The sequence below is a fragment of the Lissotriton helveticus genome, chromosome 2_1, assembly GCF_964261635.1.
Source record: "Lissotriton helveticus chromosome 2_1, aLisHel1.1, whole genome shotgun sequence".
Classification (NCBI taxonomy): domain Eukaryota; kingdom Metazoa; phylum Chordata; class Amphibia; order Caudata; family Salamandridae; genus Lissotriton; species Lissotriton helveticus.
Window position 1 is genome coordinate 1,161,724,923 of NC_136059.1, and position 16,652 is coordinate 1,161,741,574.

The following is a 16,652-nucleotide window of genomic DNA, read 5'->3' on the forward strand; positions in this document are numbered from 1 at the left end:
TGGCACAATATTGAGCTAATTGGTCAGCATATTGGTTACCTGCCGTCACTCTGTCATTGCCAGATTGGTGAGCAGCACACTTGACCACAGCTACAGTTTCTGGTAATTGGATTGCTTTTGGTAAATCTTTCACTAAATCTCCATTTTTAATAGGATAGGAGTGCCTGATGAAGTCAGAAACTCCCTTTGCATCCATAGTTGGCCAAAATCATGCACAACTCCATAGCCATATTGGTTATCAGTATAAATAGTCACTTTCAGATTTTTCCTAAATGTACAAGACTTTGTCAATTCAATTAGTTCAGCTACCTGTGCAGATTTTACTCCAGGTAGATATGATGCTTCAATTGGACCCCATAGAGTGCAAACAGCATAGGCAGCACTCAAACCTCCTTCCTCATGTCGCATACATGAATCATCTACAAATAGCTCATGTTCTGAATTTATTAGTGGGTCTTCTCTTATGTCTGGGCGTGGATTAGTGTAGTATTCTGTAAGATCAATGCAATTATGTTCGGTTTCATTTTTGACTTCTGCAAAGTGAGATTCAGGCAACAATGTTGCTGGGTTCAGAATATTACACCTAGCAATTGTCACATTTTCTGCACCTACAAAAATTTGTTCATACTTAGTCAGCCGACTAGGTGTTAGGTACTGAGTTTTAGTCCTTGTTAACAAAATCACAACTGCATGTGGGACATATACTGTTACTGGGTGTCCCATGATAATGGACTCACTTTGCTCAAGACTCATGCAAGTTGCTGCTACTGCTTTTAGAGATCCTGGCAACGCTGCTGCCACTGGATCCAGTGTAGAGGAAAAATATGCAACAGGGCGTCTCAACAGACCATGGGTCTGAGTCAAAACTGAAAGTGCACAATTGTCTTGTGTATCACAAAACAATGCAACATCTTTTGAATAGTCAGGCATCCCTAATGCTGGGGATGAACATAGACAATCTCGTAATTTCAGGAAAGATGACATGCTTTCATCATCCCATTCTACTGGGCCTTTTGCTCTTTTCTTTGTCATTTGTATCAATGGTTTGCTAGGACTGCAAATGCCACAATCCATTGTCTGCAGTAACCTACAACTCCAAGAAACTTTCGGATTTCATTTAGCATATGAGGTAGATACATGTTTTGAATTATTCAGATTCTTTCAGAGGTAACCCTTCTGACACTTCTCTCTATCTGGTGTCCAAGATATTTCACTAATGTGGTACAATATTGTAGTTTCTCAGGTGATAGTTTGTGTCCTCCTTTTCCTAAATGATTCAGTAAAGCAATGGTATCAGTAACACAGTCTTTTCGATTCTTAGATGCCACCAATAGGTCATTTATATACTGCACCATGACTGATTGTCCGGGCAATATGAGAGATTCAAGGCACTTTTTCAAAATCTAATTAAGAATCGATGGACTTTCCGTGTAACCCTGAGGGACGCAATTCCAAACGGAGATATGGTCGTCAAATTTAAACGAGAAAAGATACTTGCTATCTGGATGTAATGGTATGGAAAAAAATGCATGGCATAGGTCTGTTACAGTGAACCAGCCTGCTGCCCATGGTATTTGATACAGAATCACAGCAGGGTTTGGTACAACTGGACAACATGGAAAAACAATCTTATTAATTTTGCGGAGGTCCTGTACGACCCTATATTTTCCGCTCAGTTTCTTAATGCCAATTATGGGTGAATTACATGGACTGCTCATTATCTCCTGTAAAATTCCTGCTTCAACCAGTCGTTTCATTTCTAGTGCAACTCCAGCTTTTATTTCTGGGCTCATTTTGTACTGTCGAATATTTGGATAAACTGCACCTTATTTTACTGTCACTTTTACTGGGTCAACATTTGCCAATAATCCTACATCTTTTCCTCTGAAATCCCACAATTTAGGATCTACTGTATGTTGTAATTCTTTTTGCAAATCTTCTATGGTAAACTTTTGTTTTTCAGTTTCTTGTTTTGCTAGCATAATTTTATAAATTTCATCTTCATCTGGGGTTTGAATTCCCGCACCATTTGGTGTACAAAAGATAGTACAGTTCATTTTGCACAACAAATCCCTACCTAACAGGTTTACTGGACTCGAGTCACATACAACAAACTTGTGCATTTCTTTAAAATTGCCTATTTCAACTTCCATTGGTTCTGTAACTGGGGTACTAATTTGTTTATTAGAAACGCCCACTACTTGGATTGCTTCTCCCAAGAGGGGTAGGTTTGGAACGTCTGCTGTTCTCACAGTAGAATGGGTAGCGCCAGTATCCAACAGAAAGGTAACATCATTTCCTTCAACCTGTCCCTCAATGTATGGACCTGACTGATCTACCTGCAAGGATGCGCCAAGTACGCACTCCTCGTCCTCCCCCCTCAGGCACCGTCAGAAACTGTCTTCATCAAAGTATGAATCACTCAAAAGAAATTGGGGTGTCACTGTGTCCCTTTAACCACTACCTTCCCAACTTGTGGCATCCACACTGTATGTATGCTGACTCCCAGGGTTTGGCATAGGAGCCAATGGTAACTGGTTTTGTATTACCTGTTGTTGCTGCTTTTTCGATACCTCATTTTGCGTCTGTGAATTCAAATTATTATTTTGCACATTATTATTTAACACAGCCTTACACTCGTTCTTCCAATGCCCCAACTTGCCGCACCCATGACAAGGAAATTTCTTTGTAGCTTCCTCTCAATTAAACTTTCTCCTAGGTTTATTACTATTTCCATCTCATTGGATCTGAATATTTTCCATTTGGAGTTCTTGTTGCTCTGCTAATTTTACCTGTGACCACATTACTTTTTCTTCTAAATTCTTTCGCTTATTGTCCAATTCATCTTCAAAATATTTTGCATATTTTAGTATTTCATCTACAGGTTTAGCCTGCCAGCAGATTTTATGATCTTTAATCCATTCCGAATTTTCTGGTTTTAGCCCAGACACAAACCGATAGATAAAATGCGTCATATCTTTGGTGTCAATATTTTTAAACCACTATACTGTTTAAAAACTTGTCAAAGTTGTTCATAATATGCATGTACAGATTCAGCTTTATTCTGGGTAGTTCTGTCTATTCTAGTCCAATCTGTCTCTTTTGGAGGCACCTTTCCTTTTCAGTACAGTATTACCTGATTATATTTCCTCATCACCTCACCTGATGGTGCTCCTGTTTTTGGGTCTCTAGGATACTCATCATTTGGCCAGTTTACTGCAATTTTGCATTCTGTCCATAAATCGACAGGAACAACAATGTCGATTTACCCATCTCGATCTTTTAGTAATACCTTGGAGACTTTTACGAATCTCTCAACCTGCCTGTACCATTCTACAGGTTTCTCTCTGAGTTTTGGGAAATCATTTCAAACTGACCAAATATCTTGCCGGGACCATGGGACATGCACATAACCTCCACCTGGTACTTCTCTCATTGGGCACAACCTTTCTACTTTCTCTGTTTCTTTTGCTGATACATTGTTTTTCCCTTGAGCTTCCTCCTTTTTCTTTAACCATCTAGCTTTCCAACTGTCTACATCACCCCATTTCTGCAATAATGATAACAATTCCTTAATCTGTAATTTTCAACCTGACACATTCATATTTTCTAAATCTTTGTCAGAAAATTCAGCTCGATATGGTTTCTGTAACACTTTCGATGTACCAATGTCAATCCCCATTTCATTTGCCAAACTCGTCAATTTCTCATGAGATGATTTTGTATTTTGGGTGATACTTCGACATATAAACAACAATTCATCTTCATTTAATGCATTCAATCGGTCTAATCCCACATTCCCAGCAATCATTTCTTCCAATTCAACCCTTAATTTAAAAATATCCAATGTCTTTGACTGTGATTTTGGTTTTTCTATTTCTCGAGACCATCTTTCAATTTCTTCTGGAGTAACTACAGTGGCACTTCTAGTACCTGAAGAAGTTTCTATTTGTACCTCTCTAGAATTTACATGTGTAGTTTTCCTATCTGAGCTACTTACTGATTCTCTTATAGGTAAATCCATCAAAGACATTTCTGACTAACATTCACTTGCTTGGTCATCCACTATCAATGTTTCTTTTCTTGGCTGCACTACAGATGTACTTAGAACAGGAGGTCTAGAACTAGTTTGTTTATCTCCATATAAAGGAACAACTGGACCTATAGTCACAGGAATCATCAAATCTTCAGGACTAATATTTAACTGTGTAATTTTCTAAATTAACTCATTTCTTTGTTTTATTATTGCTTCTCGTTCCTTTTCCTGTAAAACTTTCTCTAATGATGCCTCATGTGGGGGGCGTGGCCGGACGAGCAGCGAGATAGCCACCTAAAACGCGAGCTCCGCTGGCTGCATCTATAATCCTACAAGAATCCTGCTATTCCTGAACTCACGCACACCTAGCCAGTGCGCAACAGTAGCATACGATCTGAGGCCGATCCGACCGAAAAAACGGCAGTCTGGGTCACCCGCAACGCCTTGCTGTGAGCTCCGTCAGTTCTGCCGGGAGGAGCGCTCTGTGCAACCCGCCGACCTCGGAGATCTATGCGGGAGCGGTGCGCTAACTGAGGGCGAGGCGCCGTGGGCCTGTGCCGCGGTGCGGCTTCGTGACCGGTGGAGCCCCGGACGCACGGACCACCTCAAACGGGGTAAGACAAAGCCATACCAGGGATCTCGGTCAGTGCGGCCGCAGTGCTGTGCAGACTTGCAATACCCCCGGGGACCCCGGAGTCGGAGCCTGGCTAACGTCAATGGCGGCCGCCATTTTCAACTGAGACTGCACATATCTCCCTGGGGTTGCTGCGGACAAGGCCGTGCTGGCACTGACTCCTCGACATATGCGACAGCGCCCTGCACCCCCACCACTATGCACGGTTCGGAGGCCGGGAAAGCATAAACTGTAACACGGTGCACAAACCCACCACGAGGCTTGGGCTCGCCACGTGAAAGGAGTCGCTCTGGGAAACATCGCGCTGCTGAGGCGTTGTGACCGGTGGCTGCAGGGGGGCTGTCCACGCGGCATCTGGGGGGTCTGGGCTGGCGCTGCGCCGGTGTACATCCAGTGGACAAAGTACGCTCCCTCTTCTGAGCCCCAAACTTGCGGTGCGCTTTGGGACTCGCCTGAGGCAAGTTGTGACCCTCGCCAAGCCCTGCCACTGCGGACACTGTGCGGCACTGGATACTAGTCGGGACCTGGTGGCCTGGCTGGGCCTCAGGGGTTTCGAGGTCCGCGCCTGCCTGGATACGCTGCCCCCACTGGCGGGCGCACATCGGACGCTCTGGTCCTGGCCGGTATATTCGCTCTACTGACGACTGCGCGCCAGCCATGGGGAAGGGAGATCCGCCCCAACCGCGGCTCACATTTGAGCAAAAGAAATCCTCAAAAAAGGCTGAGCAAGACGCGGGAGCGGCGGGGGGGGCCCACTGTAGAAACCGCTCAAGACATAGATGTTACGGCACTACTTCTGGAGGTGCGGTCAAGCCTCAAAAGCATCGATGCAAAGCTGGACAGCATGACGGCCCAGCTCGACAGTGTACGATCGCAGGTGGCCACTCATGAAACACGCATAGATGGGCTGAAGAACAGACACACGGAATGCTGTGAGTTTCAGCAGGAAACAAAGGCTCATATTAGCAACCTGGAAAAGAAAATTGAAGTCCTCTGCGCCAAAGCGGATGATCTTGAAGCGCGCTCGCGAAGATGCAACGTCTGAATCACTGGAATTCCAGAGACGACGGCGATGGGAAAGATGGAAACCTTTGTGACTGAACTCTTGCATGAATTATTTGATCCTAACCTGTCTCCTGTCTTCACTGTGGAGCGGGCCCACAGGACACTGGGGAAAAAACCGCCCCTTGGGACCCCGCCGAGACCGATACTGGCCAAGCTGTTAAACTATCAGGACAGGGACCTCATACTGCGATTGGCTAGAGATAAGGGGAAAATAACCCACAAGGGAAATGTGATATCCTTTTTTCCAGATTTCACACCACTGGTGCAGGCCGCACGTAAGGAGTTTACACCCGCTAAGAAGATACTGCTCCAGGCGCATATCCCTTACTCTCTCATGTACCCGGCCAAGCTTCGAGTTGTGCATGAGGGCACGACTCATCACTTTCTGGACGCGAAGTCCGCTTTGAAATTTGCAAAACACATCAGCAGACCTTCGTCTAGGAAGCGGTCTGATACTGGCACTGAGTCTACGAGCCAGATGAGTGACAATGATTGACTGATTGCCCCGCGCTGATATCATCTGCTATTCGCATATAGTCTAATCTTGTTGATTGCATAATTTGTCACCTGCGATTGCCATTGTGTTCCTATGTTGATACTGTGAACTGCGTTGTGCGGCTGGCTGCGAAGATGCGTAATGTCTTTCTCCTAAGGTATTAATTGTAGGAATAACCTAACTAATGCAGCCACCCTGTGAGAACAGGGGTGTATGCTCGAGATGCCACGCCTCCAAAGGGGTGTCTCCCGCAAAATTATTGTTCTACTGTTTTGGCGCCCTATGTTTAGTTTGCTCGGGCGCTTTAGGGCGGGTCTCGACACAACCTGATTGGGGGGTTGGTGTGGGTGGGGGGTGGTGTTGGGCTGGGAGTTCAATGGTGTGTAGTCAGATGTATGACAGTCAACTTGTGCAGTTTGGAAACTAAGTGCGCGTCGTAGGTCGGGTGATGGTGGGACATGCGCTCGTTGCACAATCTAAATGGAGGTGACCAGACTATTAACGTGGAACATTAAGGGACTTGGCGACCACAGGAAATCTAGACTCATGCACAGCTATCTGCTCCGACATAACATTGATGTTTATTTCCTGCAAGAAACGCATATCAATTCCCCTTGCTCCCCCAGGCTTAAGCACTCTAGGTGGGGTTCTGCATACTCGGCCATTTACTCCAATTATGCCAGGGGTGTGGCCATACTGCTGCGCCGTGGTGTGGATTGGAGAGAAACTTCGGTGCTGCTGGACGAAGTTGGGAGATATATTATCTTGCATGGTGTTTTGATGGGTTCCGAGGTGGTAATGGTTGCCATTTATGGTCCGAATGTGGATGACCCGGAGTTTTTTAGGGAGATCTGGGCCAAAATTGATGTTACTGGTTGCTCAAATGTCATCTGGGGAGGGGACTTCAATGTAGTGCCAGACGACGTGCTAGATAGTAAAGGCGCATCAAGGCAAATGCACCCGCAGGCGCGTCAGGCACTGACAGACATCATAGGGGAGGGCTCCCTGGTGGATGTGTGGAGAGCTCGCAACCCGGACGCATGTATGGGTACATGTATATCGGCTCATCATGCGGCCTGGTCCAGATTGGACTTTTGGTTGGTCTCGGCAAGGGTAGCCACTTGGACCACGCGAGTGGATATACTGGCCAGGTCGTTATCCGATCATTCTCCTTGTCTCCTAGAACTGGCCATCCCGAGTAACCGGTGCGGCGCCTTCTCGTGGCGCCTTCCGCCAGATGCATTCCAAGATGCAGCTTTCACTGAGGAAATCAGGCAAGACATTGTCGATTACTTCGTTACTAACACGGGCACAGTCAAGACTGAGGCCGTCCTGTGGGACGCATTCAAGGTGGTCGTTTGGGGGAAGTGTATTGCACGTAGAGCTGGGGTCTTGCGGGCCATCAGAAATACGCTTGCTAAGATTGAGGAAGAACTGAAACTACTAGAACGCGCATTTTGTGAGTCCCCAACACCCAAGCTGGCAGGGCAAATTAAGGATAAATTACTAAGCTTTGAAGAGGAATCGCAGAGAGAATTGAAATTCCTAGGGAAGCAAGCTGAAGCATGCAGATATGGTGAGGGCGATCGTCCGAGCCCCAAACTGGCCAGAATGATCAAGTCTACCCCCGTGCCCACGCCGGTATACACTATAATTGACCACGCAGGGAGGGCATTGACAGATCAGAGGGAGATACTGCAGTCCTTTGCCTCTTACTATACCACGCTGTACACATCCACACATAATGTATCAGAGGAGACACTGGAGGCCTTTTTAGAATCCATAGCGCTAGTATGGTTCAACAATTCCCATAGGCAGTACATGGACCAACCTATAACAGTACAGGATATCGCAACCACCATCAAAGCACTGCCACTCAATAAGGCACCTGGCCCTGATGGGCTGACGGCGGCCTTCTACAAAACATACGCAGAGGAGCTGGCTCCCCGCCTGCATGCTGTGTTTGTTGAAGCGCAGGAAGTTGGGATACTGCCCGACTCGATGAGGGAAGCCTTGATCGTCACACTACTCAAGCCTGACAAAGATGATACATGCATCGACTCTTACCGCCCATTATCCCTCATCAATGTAGATGTCAAGATCTACGCTAAGATTATAGCTGATCGCTTGCAGCCATTGCTCCCATATGTGGCTCTGCCAGATCAATCAGGGTTCATACCAGGACGCTCCACCACACACAATCTCAGAACAGTGTTCTCCGCACTGCACTACCTACACCCGGACTCGCAGGCTGCTGTGATATTCCTCAATGCGACCAAAGTCTTTGACTCTCTGGAGTGGTCGTTCCTTTTTACTATACTGACGCGAATGGGGTTTAGTCCACTATTCATAAACCTAATTCGCTTACTGTACACCGCACCTAGAGCCAGGATACGGCTGAATGGCATGATCTCTGACCCGTTTCCAATTTCTAGGGGGACCAGACAGGGCTGTCCATTGTCCCCCCTCCTATTTGCCATTGCTATGGAGCCACTCGCTGCCCATATCCGGCAGCATAACACGGCGAGGGGCATTGCATTCAGCTCCCGTAGTCTACTTATATCTCTGTATGCGGATGATGGGACCCTGTATGTGAATAACCCAACTGAAAACCTTAACCCATTGCTGCGTGAGTTTGTCAAGTTTGGAGGCCTCTCTGGTGTTTCCATAAATTGGTCTAAATCTGTCATATTCTCACTGACTGATAACACCACAGAGGTACACTCAGACTATCCCCTCCGGTGGGAAGCGGACGAAGTGAAATACTTGGGAATCTGGATAAGCAGGAGCATACAGGAACTTTGGAACCTAAACTTTGGCAGGGCGGTCACATGGCTGGAAGGCAAGGTGGAAATTTGGTCTAAACTTCCCCTCTCCTTAGCAGGCAGAATTGCACTAGCAAAAATGATTGTACTCCCTAAGTTCCTCTATTTATTTGCTAATGTGCCGATTCCACTAACACAACACTTCTTTGCACGCTTGCGCTCAAATCTGCTGACACTTGCTTGGGCGGGGGGCCAGGCCAGAGTATCATGGGCACTACTGACACTCCCTTTGCGTCAAGGGGGTCTGGGAGCACCAGACATGCACTTATATGCACTTTGTGCACAAGCACAATACTTGCACTATTGGGTTTACCCCACGCCTTACCAGCCACACGTGGCAGTGGAGCTGGACATGGTATCGCCACTTCATCTCAATGTGGCCCTGTATCACAAAGTACCGCGACCTTCGCAGGATGTAAACACAGCCGATATGCTCCGCTGGTCCTGGAGAGAGCTATTGAAGAGGTCCTCCATACCCCTGTTGTATGCACCCGCGATGCCCCTAAAACAGAATCCAATGTTCCCGTGCCTAGAATCCAACAGCGGCGACATATCCATAGCTGGCATAACCTTGCGCACATTTACTGACATCTACCCTGAGGGCACATTCATGGGGTTGCCCACAGAGTCACCAGAAAACCCGGTGACCTTTACTGACAAGTTCACATACCACAAACTCAAGGCTGCATACAGGGCGCTGGGGGATCGGTTCCCTGAGGAGCCGCCGCAGTTACTTGCACTACAAAACGTACTAGCCAGGGCGTCCCGCAAAAAACTTGTGTCCAGGATATACAATTCCATGCAAGAACAGGCCCCACTGGTGGTGCCCAGGTCGCAGCAGCTGTGGGGAGAAGACCTGGAGGCACCACTGACGGATGAGCAGTGGGCTATCTGCTGTGGGCAGCTGCTGGCACTATCTCGGAACTATAAACTCAGACTCGTACACTTCATATTCTTACATAGGTTCTACCGCACCCTGATCTCTCTTCACCGCATGGGACTTAGGGATGATGACAGATGCTGGAAATGTGGGGCGGAGGGGGCTACCTTTTTACATGTGGCCTGGCACTGTCCAGCGCTATCCGAGTACTGGATCGAAGTCTTTGAAGCCACCAACCATATCCTAGGCAGGATGGATACCCCGTAGCCGCTGCTGGGGATCCTTGGCTGGGTTGCGGGCACTGCGCCTGCGAGCTGCTATATGCCAAAAGGCGGGTGGCCATCACCTGGGGGCGCAAGACTAAGCCAAAAATCAATGACTGGCTATCTGATGTGACGTATGGCCATGCGCAGCTGGGTTCCTATTGGGAACTGATGCCGACAGCGGCGCGCCCGAGAGACATCTGGGAACCCTTCTTGCAATGGTACCGTAACAGACTGTCTCCCTCTGAGACAGCTCCTGAAAGCCCAGCTGCGCAGGCCTAACCTGTTATTCTGTCACTGCCTAAATACTGAATGTAATCATTGTTATGCGGCGCTGTCTGTTTGCCATTCCAGACCCGTATTTGCGCACTACTGCATTTATGTTTCTCTATATGACTGCTACAAGAATTGTTTTCACTAATGGTTGCACTGACAAAGACCTTTGTTGTTGTTCGCACTGTTTAAAAAGAAAAATTGCATCCTCTTTTATAGCATCAGGCAGAAATGTCGAATCTTACTGTGATTATTGTTCATCTCATTAGACTTCATGATGTAATTGTAAGCTTTCACGATTTGCAAATGCTCAATAAAAACATTAAAAAAAAATAATAATAAAAAAAATTATGCCTCATGTAACACTTGTGGAACTAAAGGTGGCTTTAAGAACGGAGCACTAAGATTTGCTTGATTCTGCTCTTCATTATAGGGTCGCGGATTTTTCATTAATAAATCATCCAAGTAAGCATCTTTTTGATCAGCACTTGTCATTACATTTTTAGTTTTCTCACTGCTTTTACTCCCTGTTTGTTCTTCTAATGCTCCGAAAGGATAAAATCCCTCCACTAACATGGACTGTCTCCATTGTTTCATCTGCTTATCTCTTGTCTCTTTGGGAAATTTATTATAAAATGTATTTATACTTTTATCACTTCTAGATCTGTCTCACTCAAAAGCCTATGTTTCCCATTCCTCCAATGCCTCGTACTGTGTTAACCGAGGTCTTTGATCTAATTCATTCATGCGTGCCCTTAAATTGTACAAAACTCTACCATTAAAGGTACCATTTTCTGGAAATGCCAAAATTCCATCATCTTTTCTATATTCTATCCAGTTTTCTAACCATATACAAGTGTGATAACCCCTTTCAACCATCATGTATGATGCGGGCGTATTTGGTGGGGGTATAATAATCCCTTCTCTGGTTTTAATCAGTTTCTCCTTATTAAAGAAATTTTTAACTGTCTTGACAAATTACATTTTTCTTTTATCTCCGTACATGATATAAGGTCTCCCTCTTATCATCTGTTCTTTAGCAAAACCTAGATATTTTCTATCTGGTCTATTTCCTATGAATCCTGGATCTAAATGCCACATATATTTTATGCCACTTTTACTTCGTGATGACACTCAGTTTGTTTATGAAATACCTCCAATACCAAAGCGTTTCTTATTTTCAATGACCAATCAACGATTAGAATTCAAATAATTCAACCAATGGTTGCGCTGCTTTTCTCGTGAGACAATGTTCTCACGCTCGCTCCTGTCCTCACCCCTCCTTTACAATATTACCTCAGCTACACACCCGCTGTACTAACCATTACCAGTGGGGCTCTGAGTGACGTCAGCGCAGCTCCGCAACTGACTCCCTCCATTGCAAGGTAATACGAGAGATTTTTTTCAAATGCTCAATTTCATTATTTAACAACGTAAAACATTCGCCACTGTGTCTGAGTAACTAATTCAAAAGGAAAGAATAATTTATATACACTGCGAGTAATTCCCTTTCCATTTACTCTTCATACACTACAAGCAGATCCCTTCCGTCTACCTTTCACGCAAGCATCGGAGAGCCTGTTACTCCCTCGGGCTTACCCTTTCTAGGTTATGTAAGGCCAAAGTTTCACCAATGAACCCCTTTGCTGTCAATCAAGCTCAAGAGAACCTGGTACTCCTCCAGTGTGACCCTTGCTAGGTGATATCACTCCAAAGGGTTACTAGCGAACTCTTAGCGATCAATTATTCATTTATACAGAAAGAAATTCCTAAAACAGTGCTTCCGGTTTTACCTAACCATGCACTTACTTCCTCAGACAAGTGACCTCACTATAGAGTGGCTTCCATTTACCACTTGTTATTCTGCCCCCGGGGTTTCCAGACAAAACATAAAACAGGTACAAACAATTTTGGTTAATGCATAAAATCAATAATTAATAATCAATCAATAATCAATACATACCTAACTACCTATCCACACTAATCCCTAACCTTACCTCTGCTACCAAAATAACTGATAGAGCGCGGGCTCACCTGCTCAACATACTCACCTGGGCCCATATATCTATATATACATTAAACAGGTAAACCTACACTCAATAAATTGAGATTTTTCCATTCGGGATTTATACCATTTTGTCTTACCAATCCAAGCCCCCATTACCTATAGACCTAAAGGATCAAGGAAGTTAGCAAGAAAATAGGTAGAAAAATAACTCTTAGCATTTCATAAATAACCACAAACTCAGGAAAGGTTTAAGTTCTTTTATGTAAGAAAATTCTTTGTAAAGTTTTTAAAGCCATAAATTCAATTATTTCTTATTCTATTTAGTATGATAAAGATTTAAATATATGCAAATGATATGGAGAGGAAATATCATTAAGCATTTAAACAAAGGGTGGGTAAGGAAAAGGAAACAGCACAATGACAAACCCACACTTTATAGTTACCTAAAATGGTGTGATGACCAACCCTGGCCACGGGCTGAGTCAAAGAATAAGAATTCCCAAAGTACAGGTGCCAGCAGGAAAGAACAGGTGCAGATCAGAATCAGAACAGGTTACAGCCCAATTTGAATCAGGACAGGACCACCACAGGCTAAGACCAGCACCACAGCTAAAGTTCAAAACACCAGCGTTGTAAACCCTCACTGCAGCTACCAGTCGAACCCCGATTGGGTCATCGATCTCCTTCCCAGAACACCGATTGGGTTATCGAATATTCTGACACAGTGCTCCGCCAGCAACTCTGCTCCCGATCACCTATTGAGTGCGTTGGGTCAGTGACAGGTCAGCTATTCGGACAAGTCGGACATATAACTAGCTAAGCCTACCCTAGTTATACTATTTTCCAGGTCAATGTACCACCCAAAATGTTGCAAATATGTGAATCCCACAATTTTATTGGACAAAGAATGAGAAGTAGTCATCACACCATATTCTTATGAGGTAACTTGTCAATCATGTATTCAAATTGTTCCCTCCCATAACTTTATCTTCCCATTTACTTTTATTCCGCCCGGTAGTGAAATGTAACAATAAGATATAAAAAACATTTTATTTAATTCTGCTTCCTCTTGCAAGGTAAGGAGTTCACTCTTCCCATAATTCTTGCCATCCATGTCCAATTGGTTTGAGTTCAATGCCACAGCTTCAGTGGCTCAGGGCTTCTGTCGCACAGGCGCAGTTTCTCCAAAGATGGAGTTCAGCAGTGTATTTAGGCCCAAAATACGTAACATGTAAAAATAGAAAAGAAACAGTATTAGAGACACTGAATAAATGAATGCACTGGCCACCACTTCTTTCTACTCTATTCCCATTTATTTTATTTAAACTATTGCATTAGATATTAAGCAAAAACAAACAGCTGAGCAAAGCAGCGATGCAAGCTTCTTGTATGTTAGGACACAGAGCAGCCATCTTAGTTCTATTGCGCAGAAGCAAAAGTTTTCCCACCAAGCATGTCATGTGAGCATGACAGACGCATGCGCAGTAGAAAATCCCGATTAGCAGCGGCCATTTTAATGCAAGCAAGTTATTTTTAATAAAAGCACATAGACAAGCTTCTCCTAGATGCCTAATATGTAGTGTAATGCAATATTAATATGACAAAACATGTTAGTTAGTACTTTAATATTATTTTCGAGAGGGTTGAGTACAAGCAAGTCACTTTACGTGTAAACCTTGCTCCATCAGGTATAAATGGAAGTTATTTTTAAACAGTGAGCAAAAAGGGAGTAGTCCCTCTATGTTTAAAAACCACTCCAGTGGTTCTTCATGAAATAATCAGAGCTGCTGCGCTTCATACTCACATAGTAGAACACTTGAAATCTAGACTTACTTTTGCTAGTTTTATTTTAGACTATGAGCAATAAAAACATTGTTGCACAAAAATATTGAGCATCTCAATATCGATTTTCAATGGTGTCTATGTAAAATGCACAAACATTATTAACAAAAGTATGTCAGTTGGAAAAACGATATTTTCTTAAAATTGAATATCTAATTTTAGCATCAACAATATTGACTTTTAAACAATACAATTATAGCACACAAAAATAAAAAAATATGAATAGGATTAACTAAAATATTGCAAAGAAATATAAATAAATATACTATATGAAAAAAATATATATACCTATTTATAAAAAGACACAGCCTTATAAAAACATTTCATAAACATGGAATAGCATTTACGTACTTTAGAAACCCATCAAAATCAAATTCTGGACTACATAATCATTCAGGTTAGAAAGTAGAAAAGAAAACAAACTAAGAGACATTATCAATTATAAAATTCTGATGAATAAAAACTTGCCAAACCCTCAATATGACTTCACCCTCACCAAAGAAGACTGAAGCCTGCAACTCTGCCCTAAAGAAAATTATTCCACAAAATAGGTCCAACAATTTTTAGACAACAAGAAAGCAATTAAAATGTAATAATTGTCTCTTATCTTAGATCTCTTCTTTTAAACTCATGCCTTATAACTTGTGCTCCTGCCATGCACAGTTCTCTCATCAATAATGTAATTGCAAATGTTACAGTAATAATATCAAATATGTGATAGAAGATGTAATGAGTGATGTAATATGTGGGGTAATTATCAGTGCATGGTGAGGGCACAAGTTATAGTTCCAGACCTAACTATAAGTGGTGAATTTCAGTGATTTTGTACATTTAAAACGTTATGTTGTCACTTAAATTCTCACCTTACTATAATGTTACTTCAACAATTGTTTTGTCTGTGAATTCCAAGGTTTTCCCCCCATTTAAATAATTTTTTGTTACTGTACATAAAGCCTATCCCCTGGCAGGCAGCCAAATACACGCTGCACACAGCCTTTGGCCATGCGCAGCGTGGGGTTGGCCTCAGGGACTGGCTTGAAGCCTTTGGATGTGAGCAGCAAGGGTTTGGTCAAATGACTTGCCCTGTGGCCAGGCAGCCAGGCCCAGCGTCAATCCTGCCCGCAAGCATCCAACAGCACTGCAACCAAGCCCTGTAGTCAACTACCCCTGCAGTCAGCCAACCTCCCTGAGCCTTGAGTTGCCCGTGGACCCAATTCCACAGGGGCCACATGACATTAAAAAGGGAAGTTGGACAGCATAGCCTCCTTCTTTCTGCCTTATTAAGCATGCTTTGAAACTAATCGATACTGAGGCAAAGTATTATGCAGGGCTGCTCCTGGAGGAATTAATATCGTGGGCTACCTTAAAGCACATCATTCCCGCAAACTAAACAGGATTTTGTAGAGGACAGGGTACAACAGCAAACATCATGACGCTAACCCTATTGATAGAAGCGGCAAAAACAGCAAAGAGCTTGCTATTTCTATGTTTCATAGACTATAGCGCTGCGTTTGAGCATGTAGATCGCGCCAAATTGTGGCAAAAACTGGACAAGTGGGGAATACCAAGTCCTCTCATGGAACAGCTGATTCGATTGCACACTAACAAATGGGTCAAAATGAAGCTGGGATCAGGGACGCACCTCTCAAGGCGAATTAACACCACCAAAGGCCTAAAACAAGGGTGCATTCTGGCCCCCATGCTGTTCAACATTTTTCTAGCAGACCTGCCAGGGGAACTGGACAAAATCAAATCTCATGCCCCACGGCTGGGAATTATCTTGTTATCAAATCTTTTATATGCAGACAACTTGGTTTTATTAAGCCAGTCACCAATTGGACTCCAACACCTTTTAGACACCATCAATAAGTTTTACAACGTAAAGCACTAAAGATTAACTTAAATCAATCAAAAGTAATGACAGTGAACTACAACAAAACAAAGAAACCCTCATGCTTCCTGGATGGGCAGAGACTAGACCGGGTAACCAACTACAAGTATCTTGGGGTACTATTGGACAGCAGAGGTTCGTTTAAACCTCAACTAGAGGCCATGCGTTGGAAGGGCACCACATTTTACTTCTCAATGAAGCCCCTGATGAAAGTCCTCCCTGACCGAACACTGGATCCTCTCTTCCAAGTGATCAGAACACGACTACAGCCACTGCTTACATATGGGAGTGAACCAATGCTAGGGAAGGATGCATTAGCTCTAGACAAAATAATCACTAGACCATACAGAGCAATTTGTCATTTGCCTAACTACGTGTCACCAGCCCAAATACGCCTTCAATTCGGCCTTCAAAGACAAACAGTGGAGAGAAGAGGTAC